Raw genomic sequence first — 13,208 nt, 5'->3', positions numbered from 1 at the left:
TATTGATGCTAATCTCGCTCGTTTTATATCACACGCTAACATCTTAGACCAGTCCACAGAAAGAGACATAAAAGTTTCAGCAAAGTTTCACTATAAACGAGACCGTAAAGTTCTCGCAATATCGATAAAAACGATACGTTTAGTTATAAAGTTATGGGCTGAGTTCAGAATGGCGTTATTTGAATAATATTCATTGCCACAATAACAATATTCAGCTGGGCCCTAAACAGTTTGTAGGATTTTCACGTATGTATGTTAATCAGATTCGATTTATCAAGTCTTAACTTATATTAAAATAACAAAGGTTGTGCGTAGTCAGAGTTTCGATTTAACCTGAAAGTCATTTTTCTTTAGTCATCAAATTAATTAAGTTAATTTCAGTTATGGAAGCTTCGCGAAGGTCCATCTTCCGACATTCATAACATTCATAAGCGTACAAGGTAGGTAAGTGCATTCATTACGGTAAATGAATTTTATATGGATCATAATTTTGTCACTTTGAACAGACATCTTAAAACATGGAGTCTATAAATCGCAATCAAACAAATTATTCTGTTATGATGAATCGTGAAACTGAATTAACACGAAATGAAGCAATCAATGCCACCTGCAATGGCGTATGTGTAACACTTATTTTTAAATAAATGGTCACTCAATGCCGCCTTCATCAGTGCGATTTCCAAAAATAGGCATTATTGCAGATCTTGTTTCATTCAGATATTTCCAATGTTAATTCAATAAATGAAGTTTAATTTCTGCTTTTAGAGTTAAACTAAGTGAATCTTTAAAGTGACTTTACCATCGTGTGTGTTTACATTAGAAGCTATTAATTTACAAGACTTAAAAAACGTACTCCCTGAATAACTAAGTGATCTTCTGTAAAATCATATTATAATAATTAATTTCATGAAGGCTAAGTGAAGATGGCGCAAGAAGAAGGGTAGATGGCGCTGCCATCATGTAAACATTGGCTCTGTGAATTTGTATTAATAAAAATTGAAAAATCACAACTAGCATCACAACTACGTGAAATTTGTGTGAAGTGGTGTCCAACTAAAGTGTACAAGTGTTATCTTGAAGTATTTTATGGACAATCATGAGATATTTACGTGTAAAACTCTGAATCTAAATCTATGTGAAACACAAAAACAAAGTGAAGAAAGTGTATTTGTGTGGAATAAGTGAACTATAAACAATATTTGCCATACAACACAGTGAGAAAAACAGTATCCTATTTAATATAAACTACAGTGCAATTGATTTATACGGTTAATTTTATTTAAATCAAAAAGTGTATATAGGACTTTCAATGTTACCACTCTTAACTTAAAGACTATTATCGAATAGAATCTACAATAACGCCATCTGTTGACTCTGGATCTAACTACAGCATCAAATTTTTCCATGTCATCGATATCGGCTGCGTAGCGACACCTGTACGAAATATAACAACACCACTAATAAGGAAGATATACTACTCAAATTTCACGACCTTCCATCAAGATCACTTGGCGCAGTGGTACTACACATTACTGGCATTCTAATCCGGAGATCGTGGTTCGGATCCAAACATCGAAAAAATTTTTGTGGTTATTAAATTACCTATAAAACAAAAATCAACAATAAGAAATGGCATCAACTATGGAAACCAAGTGCGCCGGTTGTTTTAGAACAATTTCTGATAGACTATTCCTAACTTGCTCGAAATGCACAGATGTATACGATTTGGAGTGCGCAAATGTCGATACCTCTGGGCTCAAAGGTCGTAAAGGACAAAATACCGAAAATGAGTTTTTTATACAGTTGTACTCAGAATTTAATTCTCTATCGATCTGTATATTTAGTTTGTCGAAATTCTAAAAAAAAGTGCCTTTACGACCCATCATATTTGATGAGCTAAACAGAATTAATCGTGAAAATTGGGATGTAAATACCATTTGATTTTTTAGTACAGTTAACATGGTAGTAAAGAACAAGTAAACACAAATTTTTGGGCGTATAATATACATGTAGTATAATCTATTGTCCTTTACAACCTAAAATTTTCATACCAAAGTCAAGTAATTTGTCCTTTACGCCCTTAGATTATCTAAACCAGTATTTCAAAAAACTACAAAGAAAGGACATTATAACAACTGACTAGGTAAATTTTATAGACGTTTCTTATTGTATTTAAGTATGTGCGTTTAGAACAAACGAAAGAACTAAAAAATCATCAAAAATAATTATGTAATAAAACTATTTTAGAGTGTAATGTTTATGTGATTTGTACATATAAAATGATGACATCTATCCACATCGGGTAAAGTAATAATGATTTTTATTATTTCTCATATTTGAAGAAACTAGGTATTTGTCAGGTAAAAGATAATTAAAAGATGATTTAAGAAAATGAAAACATGCTATAAAATAACATTTACCTAATAAGTTAGGATAGTCATCATACAAATTTAAAAAATGAAAAAACTAGATGAGAAAAAGAAGTCACCTTACTGTAGTACCATAAGGTGTCATTATTATCCGACTACCGATATGTTTTGTATGCATAAATCACACAAATGCTACACTTTACAATTGTTTTTAATGATTTCCTAGGAGTTTTGACTAACGCCCTTGGTCAAAACCTACGTTTGAGTTTTGATTGTAACAATTATAATAAATAAGTATAGTTTCTAAAGTTATTTGGATCAGTTAATAAAGTATAACTAGTAGGAAAAATATTTACGCTTAACATGGGACAATATAGTGTCAGTTGAGACTTAATGTACTAAAAAGCGTGAATGCACTTTTTTTCGAAGTTATGTTTTTATATTAAAAATAATTGACTTTTAAAAACGGTATTGTGTAGGAGTACAGTAACTGGATGTACTTTACTGGAATGAAAAACTTCCTACTTGTAATCTTACTTACCTAATCTTTCTACTTTTGTACCAAGTACAATGACATAATTTCAAGCTATTATGAATAACAATGTTTAATCTATTTAGAATTTAGAATAATTATTGTTTGGTTTTCGTTTGTCCTTAATAGTTCTATCCTATCTGCATTATTCATAAGGTCAACTGGTTGACAGACTGCCCTATGGAATTAAGTCCGCCATTTGTAGTTTTTCGAAATAATAATAATGATTAAATAAATAAATAAAATAAAATTGGTTTCGGCTTTTCGTATAAAGTAGACATTATTAATATGAAGTTTTATTTAAAAGCGTCATAATATTTATTTTCTATATTCGCTCTTATATCGGAAATGGTATCTTCTAGTTTGAAGATATCAAAACTTCTGCTTGCTTAAATATGTAATAGTTTCATAAATTGTGTGCATTAAATTATGAAGCTACGAAAAATCATTTTATTTCATTTAAAATACCATAATTCATTAACAATATGTAAATAAATGGTATATTACAAATCAAATACCATAAAACATTAAATATTTAAGCTAAATTATCAATTTACCCTTGCATAATACCTTACTTGGGTGTTCCGTTACGACCTATGAAATCCTATAAAACTATGTAAATTGTCATTTATTACCTTGGTTTTGTAGTTTTGTAAAATAAAAATAGACTTACGACCTGAGTAACTTGCCTAGGACGTATATTTGAGGGGCGTAAAGGACTTTTTATTGTAATTTTGAGGGCGTAAAGGAAATCTATCTCAGTAAATACAGCCCTAGTCCAGTTTTTCAATACCTCTTCGGAAAATGCTGTGAATTCTAAGCACTTTCTTCTTAGGTCATATTTTAGTAGCTCAAAAAACAAAAAAGTTACTGTCGAATAAAAAAATAAAAAATCGTTTTTTGCTTCTCCTGAAAAGTCGTACTTTGTCCTTTACGACCTTTGAGCCCAGAGGTATCGATGTATCCATACAACGATTCTATAACACAATTTCCCCTGATCGCAAGAAAAATTGGATCCCATCAAAAACAATACTTGTCAAAAAAACCAAGTCTCGCAACTCAGTTGTTCTACGGTAAAAAGTTGTGAGATCCATGTAATACCAAGTCCAGGCCAGGAAATCTTTAACGTTTTACATAAATTATTGACTTGGCCATCGCACTAAATAATTTAATTTACACGTGTTTTCATGCGATGGCCAAGTCAATATATTTATGTAAAACGTTAAAGATTTCCTGGCCTGGACTTGGTATTACATGGATCTCACAACTTTTTACCGTAGAACAACTGAGTTGCGAGACTTGGTTTTTTTGACAAGTATTGTTTTTGATGGGATCTCATTTCTTTTTGTATTTTGTAGACAGCAGTTATGTATCTAGAAAACTGGACCGAAATTGAAAAATTTTACTCGACTTGGCGGTTACGCTACCGTGCCCCCAAATATTTTAGTTTTTCCTTGATTCATACACCAAACACTACTTATATTCCAAATTTGAAGCTTCTAGGTCTGCTAGAAGTGCCTTAGAGTTTTGATGATCGGTGAGTCAGTGAGTCAGTGAGTCAGTGAGTGACAAAATTAAGTAACTTTGACCCGTTATAATTCTTAAACTACTGGTTCAAATTGAATGAAATTTTAAATATACCGTGTCTTTACAATGCCTGCATAGCTAATGAAAATTCAGATTTCTAGTTTTATCCACAACGAAGTTACAGGCGGTCGAAAATGGCCTGAATTGCTTCGAGAAAAGGATGGTACGGCCGTGCCGCTTTTTTGCTCGACTTGGTGGGGGCACTGCCGTGCCCCCAGATATGCCAAACCTGTCGTAGCAAAATACCTAAAAACGGTAACCTAAACACCCCTGTAAATAACTTGAGGCTTCAGTCTAGTAGCAGAATCGATCCAGATACACTGCCAAAAGAACCCCAGAACATAAGCCCTAGCACAAATAACATTACCATAAGAAGAAAAAAGACACTTATACTAAATGATGACAGCATTAGCATGTGCCAAGACGATGATGACATTAGTGTTATCGGCGATACCTTAATGTCTAACGAAAGCTCTACTTTTGAAAAAAGCCCCGAAGAATGCATAACGAAAAGTACTTTAGATAAATGGGAGGAAATTATTGACAAAAAATTAGGCGTCATGAAAACGCAAATAATAGTCGAATTGAAGAATACTATAGAGGTTGAAATGAGTTTATTAACAAAACAGAGAATTGATATTCAGTCTAGTATGCAGATATTACAGCAAAATATAGATGAAAAGCAAACTCAGAAAAGGCTTGAAATTTTAGAGACACTAACTAGCAAATTAGAGAAAAAAATACAAGAGATAAAGACTGAAATAATTGATTTATCAAAGATGCAAGAATTAGTTACTAGCGAAAGCATTATGGTTACCCCAGCACACCCACAAAGTCTCGGCCCGGAAATGTACAGAAGCACATCATCAAAAAAAAGAAAATGGCCAAAATTGTGCCTGATTAGCGACATTGAAAGTAGGAGATTGACGAAGACTATAACAAGAAGCTTTGCGAATTATAATTTATGTCATTACCTTATGCCTGGAGGTGGCATTAATCAGTTATTAAATGGAATTCACAAAAAACTTGAGAATTATACTATGCAAGATTATTGTGTACTATTTCTAGGAGAAACAGATTTCACTATGTCAAATAACTATAAAAAAATCGTTGAGCATTTAAGAAAAGTATTATTGAATGTACAGCACACAAATATTATACTTTGTCTACCAACATTTAGATTATGTAACCAGTCTAACATATACAATAAGAGAATTGAATTATTCAATGAATTACTATATCTTGACAATTTAAATTTTGAATTTTGCTATACAGGGTGTCCCGTAATGTAACGTCAAGCCGGAACTGGGTGTTGAGGCAAGTTATGCTGGTTATCAAAAAAATAAAAAATAAAATCTATGTGGCATTTTGTCAAAATAATAGGCATTTAAAAAAAAACAAAAAATTCTACTCCCGGTGACGGTCTTTTTACTCGTGTTGCCACAAATCTTCACTTTTTCCAAATTTTTTTTTTGTTATGTAACCCTGAATAATGCTTCTCTAAATTGTTATCAAAATTACAAAACCAGCTGCTCCAGCTTGGATGAAAAAAATACATTATTCCCAAAAAAAATTTCAAAATAAAAATTTTGCCTATTTTAAACTGTACTGAAAAAAAATTGTACTACGCGAGTATGGCAAGTGACGTCATAATTTGGCGCATTTAGTAAGGATTCCAAAATGGTATAACACTTGGTAAATTCTTGCTGTAATTGTCGACAATTTTTGTTTTTTTGGAAATAATCCCGTTTTTAACTTTATCTACCTTGGTTAAAAAATATTATTCTAATTTGCCCAAAATTCAAGTTTCAGGCTTAAGTAAGGTGGAGAAGCCATTTTAAAAGGTATGAGCGGGACGGAGAGGGCCATCTTACCAAGCAGGGATGTTATGGATATCCGTAACCGTAACCGAAACTATCGGATATCCGAAATAAAATAATATCCATAACCGTAACCGAAACTGATTCAAAAGTTACGGATAGTTTCGGATAATGGCGGAGTCTTAAGGGTACAATTCCAAACTGCAAAACTCTATGAAATCTGCAGTATACACGCCGCAGCTGCAATGCCGCGCTGCCGATTTCATAGAGTTTTGCAGTTTGCGGTCTGCGGCACGTCTTGGAATTGTACCTTAAATCTTAATATTTGTTACCAACTTGTCTGGCATTCCCTGGCACCATCTAATATGCCAGCCTGTTTTACCTTTATCATACATAGGTGTCGTCTTAGTTGGTACATAAAGTAGCTATGTGGGTCACGCAGCATTATGCTATTCCTATTTCTAATAATTCCGTAACGGAAATTATCCGAAACTTTCGGATAATCTGAAATGATTTCATATCCGTGACTGTAACCGAAACCGGTATAATATTATTCTAATATCCGTAACCGTATCCATAACCAAAACTTCATATCCTTATTATCCCTGTTACCAAGTACAAGTGCAGGCAGAGCAGGTAGTACCGGCGCGCACGCACGGGTGACTTGTCACAGTATGTCAACTACTAATTACTGTCATGGTGACAAAAGTTTCTGTGACTGACTGTACGGTGGTCAGTCACGGAAACTTGAATTTTGGGCACATTAGAATAATAATTTTTAACCAAGGTAGATAAAGTTAAACGGGATTATTTCCAAAAAAAACAAAAATTGTCGACAATTACAGCAAGAATTTACCAAGTGTTATACCATTTTGGAAACCTTACTAAATGCACCAAATTATGACGTCACTTGCCACACTCGCGTAGTACAATTTGTTTTCAGTACAGTCAGTTTAAACTAGGCAAAAATTTTATTTTGAAAATTTTTTTGGGAATAATGTATTTTTTTCATCCAAGCTGGAGCAGCTGGTTTTGTAATTTTGATAACAATTTAGAGAAGCATTATTCAGGGTTACATAACAAAAAAAAAATTTGGAAAAAGTGAAGATTTGTGGCAACACGAGTAAAAAGACCGTCACCGGGAGTAGAATTTTTTGTTTTTTTTTTAAATGCCTATTATTTTGACAAAATGCCACATAGATTTTTTTTTATATTTTTTTGATAACCAGCATAACTTGCCTCAACACCCAGTTCCGGCTTGACGTTACATTACGGGACACCCTGTATATTGGATTCGAATAAGCACTTAAGTTACTCTTATGACATGTTTTCATACTACTATGGACAAATCAATATTCGAGGCTTAAAGACTATTTTATATGATATTAACAAACTAATTGATTCGCTTTCCATTGTAACATGTATCAATCAACTAGAGGAGGATTTACCTTCCTCAGCTACATTGATTCACCAAAAAGCTGCACCAATGTATAATGATATATCAGATAATAATTGTATTAATGATAATTGTAATAATAATAATAATTGTAATGATAATAATTGTAATGATAATAATTTATTTCGTTTATAGGTATGTACACATATTACATCAAAACATTGTAGGGCTAATTAGTAAATCAGATCAATTGTCAGTGTCATTGAATGAACTGGCGAAGGATGGTAGGTCAGTTGACGTTCTCTGTATTACCGAGCATAATATGAAATGTGAAGACATCCATAATTTAAATATTCCTAATTATAGGCTAGCATCTTGCTATACGAGAAAGTCCAGACATGGTGGATCTTGTATATTAGTTAAAAATCAACATGTATTCTCTCCATTGTTAGATATAAATGCTCAATCTATTTCTAATATTATTGAATGTTCTGCAGTTGAGTTAACCCAGCATAATTTGATTATAGTCTGTATTTATAGATCCCCAACAAATCATTTACTATCTTTTGACTCATTTCTGTCTCGATTGGACCAAATTATTGGTAAAATAAATCGTAGAAATAAGAAACTGATCATTTGTGGTGATTTCAATATAAATGTCCTCAAGGACACAAGACAGACACGGGAATTCATGAACTCACTTTTATATCACAATTTAAAACTACAGTTTAGTGATGTAACCCGAACGGCTAGTAAAACATGCATCGATAATATTGCGCATGACATAAGAGGATGCAAGGGAGATTTGATTGAATTAGCATTATCTGATCATTCTGCCCAACTACTTAAATGTCCTGTTAAGAAAACCAGTTTACTAAAATTCTGGTATCTTGAACGACGTGACTATTCGATCGAAAATAGACATAAATTTATTAGCTGCATTTCTGCTCTCAGTTTTAATGAAACTCTGGGATCGGAAGATCCAAATGAAGCTTTTAATACATTTTACGATTTGTTTAGACTGTTCTACGACCTTTGCTTTCCACTTAAAAGAATTAAAATTAGTAGTCAGAAAAAGTCAAGATGGATCACTAAGGGGATAAAACTATGTAGCAAACGTAAAAGATTTCTATTATGGAAATACAGGTCTAATCCTTGCTTAAAAATAAAACTACCTTTAAACAATATTCTAAACGCTACAAAAGAATAATAAACCTAACCAAAAGGGCGCAAAATAATCATTATATTTTAAATTCAGGTAACAAGTGTCAAGCTACGTGGAAAGTAATAAATGAAGCAAACAGTTGTTACCCTAAGGAGAGCATTACGGAAATAAATGTAGATGATAAAATACTGACTGACCCAAGTGACATTGCCAAATCATTTAACAAATACTTTATTGACGATATCAAAACAAAAATAATTAATTATAGCAACTTGACGAAACTTAATAAAAGTACTCACTCACTTTTCATGACTCCAACAATTCCATATGACATAGACAAAGTAATTGCTTCGTTGAAAAAATCTAATAGTACTGGGTACGATGACATTACGACAACTGTTATTAAAGACGTCTCTCAACATATTGCAATAGCAATGAGCCATGTAATCAATTTATGTATACTAAAGGGCATTTTCCCCGAAAAATTAAAAATCACCGTTATTAAACCTATTTTTAAGAAAGAAAATAGAATGATAATTAGTAACTATAGACCTGTGGCACTGATTCCTGTATTATCTAAAATTATTGAAAAGGTAATTTATAAAAGTCTGTACAATTACTTTGAATACAACAATATATTAGTATCACAACAGTATGGATTCAGGCAAAATAGATCCATTGATATGGCAATTTATGATTTTTTACTCAAAATATATTCTAATATGGATAGGAAAATACCAACAGTTGCCTTGTATATGGACATGACTAAGGCTTTTGACCACGTAGATCATGAAATTTTACTGAAGAAATTAGATGCGTACGGGGTGAGAGGCAACATCAACAATTTAATAAAATCGTATCTATCGGATAGACAGCAGACTACTAATATTTCTCGAATAGATTTCAGAAGCAAAACTGAAATTACCTATCAGTCTGATCTTCGCACCGTAAAATTTGGAGTACCCCAAGGTAGCGTTTTGGGACCGTTACTATTTCTAATTTATATAAATGACTTGCCCTCTGCATCAAACCATCATATGACTTTATTTGCCGATGACAGCACTATTTTATTTGCTAATAAAAATTTGACAATTCTTGAATCTGACATTAACGAATCTTTAAAATTGATAATCAAATGGCTTGAGTCTAATAATCTAAAAATTAATTTAAATAAAACCAAAATTATGTGCTTTACCCAAAAGAATATTGACTTGAACCTTGACATTCGATATTTAGGAAAGTCTGTTGAAAAGACAAATGTAACCAAATTCCTTGGGTTAAATATAGACAGTAAATTGAACTGGGCCTTGCACTCTGAAAATGTCTGTAAAAAACTGAGCCAATTCTCATTTGCACTTTACAGGCTCCAATTAATAGTTAATGAAAGCGCTGTACTAACAGCCTACCACAGCTATGTTGCCTCAGTACTTAGATATGGATTAATTTTTTGGGGTAATTCATCTAACAGGGAAGTTGTATTTAGAGCACAAAAACGCTGCATTAGATCTATGTATAGTCTAAAGTCTGATGTCTCATGTAAGCCTTATTTCATAAATAAAAAAATCTTGAACTTACCTTGTCTATACATTCTGGAGTGTTGTATATTTATAAAAAATAATATTGATAAATTTGAGTTCAGGACCCGTGAACGTCACAAAAACAAACTGTGTGCCATCGAAGCTAAAACTACTTTATTTAATAAGAGTTTCTTTGGAAATGCTCCTCGTATCTATAATAAAGTACCGGAAACCATACGAGACATAAATGACTTTAACATATTTAAATTAAAGCTTAAGGAATATTTAATTAACAAATGCTATTATTCGATCACTGAGTTTTTGACTGAAAAAATATGCTAATGAATTTTATTTGAATCAATATAAATATAATATTATGTAATCAATCGACATTATTTTATGATCAATTGTAATTTGCATGCTAACTGACATTAGCCAAATAGGAATGCACTTTTAATAAAATACCAACGCCACTTCGATGGGTGCCTGGAATAAAGCCGCAATAGCCATAGCAGCAGTTTTCCGATTAAGCGATTTTCGTAATCTGGGGGTCCCTATACACCTTGTGATTTTTTTTCAGAATTTTATCTTTGAAACTGGCTGATTTACCAAAAGCACTATGGATATTGAATCGTTATTCCCGGAAATTTGTTTACCAGAATAATCGTGGCATGTTCAATGTTAAAAGTTTTATTTCAAACTTCTACAAGTAACGGCCATTGCGGCTTTGTTCCCCGAAACAAACTATGTGTACCAAGTCACAATAAACATTACCTACTTGTACAATTTCTTTAAACTTTCTTAAGTAATAATACTTCATGGTGTTCTTCTATGCAATAAAAATATGTTGATTGGATTTACATTAAGCAATGCTGTGTACCTACCTGACAACTGCTGGACTGGAACACAGTAATGCTGTCAACATTATTGTTATGGCGACAGACTTAGGAAGATAAAGGGGACTTAGGAAGAGAAGAAGGAGGGATATTTGGTTTATGTTCATTAAAGCTTATTTATAATAACAATATGTTTCGGCATTGGAGGTAGGAAGCCATAGTTTCTCTGTAGTTGAAGTTTCCTTCTACCTTGAGCCTGATCACAGTTTCCACCAGGTGTGATAAAGGGCAAAAGCTTCCTTGCTGAGAATAAAAACATGTTCTGTTCAGTTATTGTCTCTAAATCTGTTCTACGTAATGTAAACTTAGAAGATTGCCCATATTAATTCACTTTAAGAAAGTCAAAAACATTTAGCGACTTACCACTTTAGTGGAGCAATTACAAAAATAGTGGCCTATTAAGTACATGTTTTTTTTGTATTATTATGAATGTCCAGAAAACTGCGCAGTTTTTAAAATTATTTTAGACCTATGAAAGTTCTCATTTTTTATTATTTAAACATTTAAGTTGAAATTTTGAGAATGTTCTGCTAAAAGCATTTTTTTTATGTTTCTAGCAAAAATTTTGAATCTTGCATCAAAGATAGGAAGGTGAATATTTTTTTCAAACATTTGCAATTAATAGCGATATTGTCAAAATAAAGAAATCTGAGATAAGTCAACCCGAAATAAAGATAAGTTTTTTTAATGCCTACTGGGTCATGAAATTGAAAAAAAGTTACAAAATTATTGATAACTTCTAAACTACGAAAAAGCCGCGGGCAAAAGCGTGTAATATTATAATATTATCATTATGTACTAATGAATTCCACTACTTTATATAAAGATATTAACGAAACACTCTAGATATTCAACTTTGTACTCATTTCGATACGGACCATATGAACATATAATGTACACAGCATTCACCAGTACATTTTCCAAGTCGATCATTAAATTCAAGCAAACCGCTATTACTGTATTCGCCATACATCCTTCAGATCAGCGCACAACGCTGCAATACACTATTGCTGTATGATTACTTTTGCACTTTTTACCGGAATAAAACCACAATGGACTCTTACGGAACCGACTTTCAAAGTATGAAGCGGCAATATGTATTTCTACCTTTTTTAAGGTATATTCTAAGCACTATAACCTTATGCACATTATATGTTACTCCAGAAAAAATAACGCATCGTTTGATATACAAACCATTTGGATACGCCTCGTAGTTTAGTTATTATTCAAAAATTTCACTAAATCTCTTCTCCTGTAAAATTGCGTTTTGTCGATTGCGGCTTTATTCCAGGCACCCATCGACTTATGTATTTACCCTATTTTTTGAGCAAATAAATAATTTGAATTTGAATTTGAATTTGAATTTGAAGAAGCCTCTAAAATTTATCTTTGTTTATTACGTAGTTATTTACATTCGTCTTTTTTAACATTGAAACATAAAAGCAGCAGATTAAATATTCAAAACTTGTTTACTAGCTTATAGTAGTAACTAGAAATAAGTATTTTAATTACTTTAAACTTACCTTCTCGGTGTATTGATGTTAGGATGAATGATTTCGATCAACTAAGTAGTTCGTTATTACCGATATAGATCTCGTGTTATTGTTTATTTACATTATCAAGTAACAACTTTTGAACAGCGATTGCTGTCGTCGGGTTATCGCGCGGTCGTTTCTCGCGGTGCACTGCGGTCGAATGTACAAAACGCTCGGCTGACTGTACCGCGGGTGATTTCGCGTAGGCGCTTCCCGCCAAAACCGGTTGCCTTGGTTACGTGAGACGTCAAATTTGGTTTTCTGTTCCGTTTTAAGCATCATTCGTGCGTTTTGGCGCGTAAGCTCCTAAAGAAAAATGCTGAAGTCTGAAGTTTAGAGATTATTGAAAAAGTTTTCTCTTGTTACATCGTAATTTTCTTCTCTAATAATG

At 32.5% G+C, this 13,208-nt stretch overlaps 1 protein-coding gene across 1 annotated transcript in view; it reads right to left on the bottom strand.

The window, feature by feature from the left end:
- LOC135073194 (adhesive plaque matrix protein) overlaps nucleotides 1-12,993 on the bottom strand; it is a 36,652-nt gene extending 23,659 nt beyond the window's left edge. Inside the window, exon 1 of the mRNA XM_063967273.1 lies at nucleotides 12,806-12,993. The gene's annotated coding sequence lies outside the window, so the exon portion shown is untranslated. The remainder of the gene's footprint in view (nucleotides 1-12,805) is intronic.
- Nucleotides 12,994-13,208: the final 215 nt, after the last annotated feature.

Source organism: Ostrinia nubilalis, chromosome 7, assembly GCF_963855985.1.
Source record: "Ostrinia nubilalis chromosome 7, ilOstNubi1.1, whole genome shotgun sequence".
NCBI lineage: Eukaryota > Metazoa > Arthropoda > Insecta > Lepidoptera > Crambidae > Ostrinia > Ostrinia nubilalis.
The sequence above is the reverse complement of the archived record's forward strand: the minus strand, read 5'-3'. Positions and strand labels throughout refer to the sequence as shown.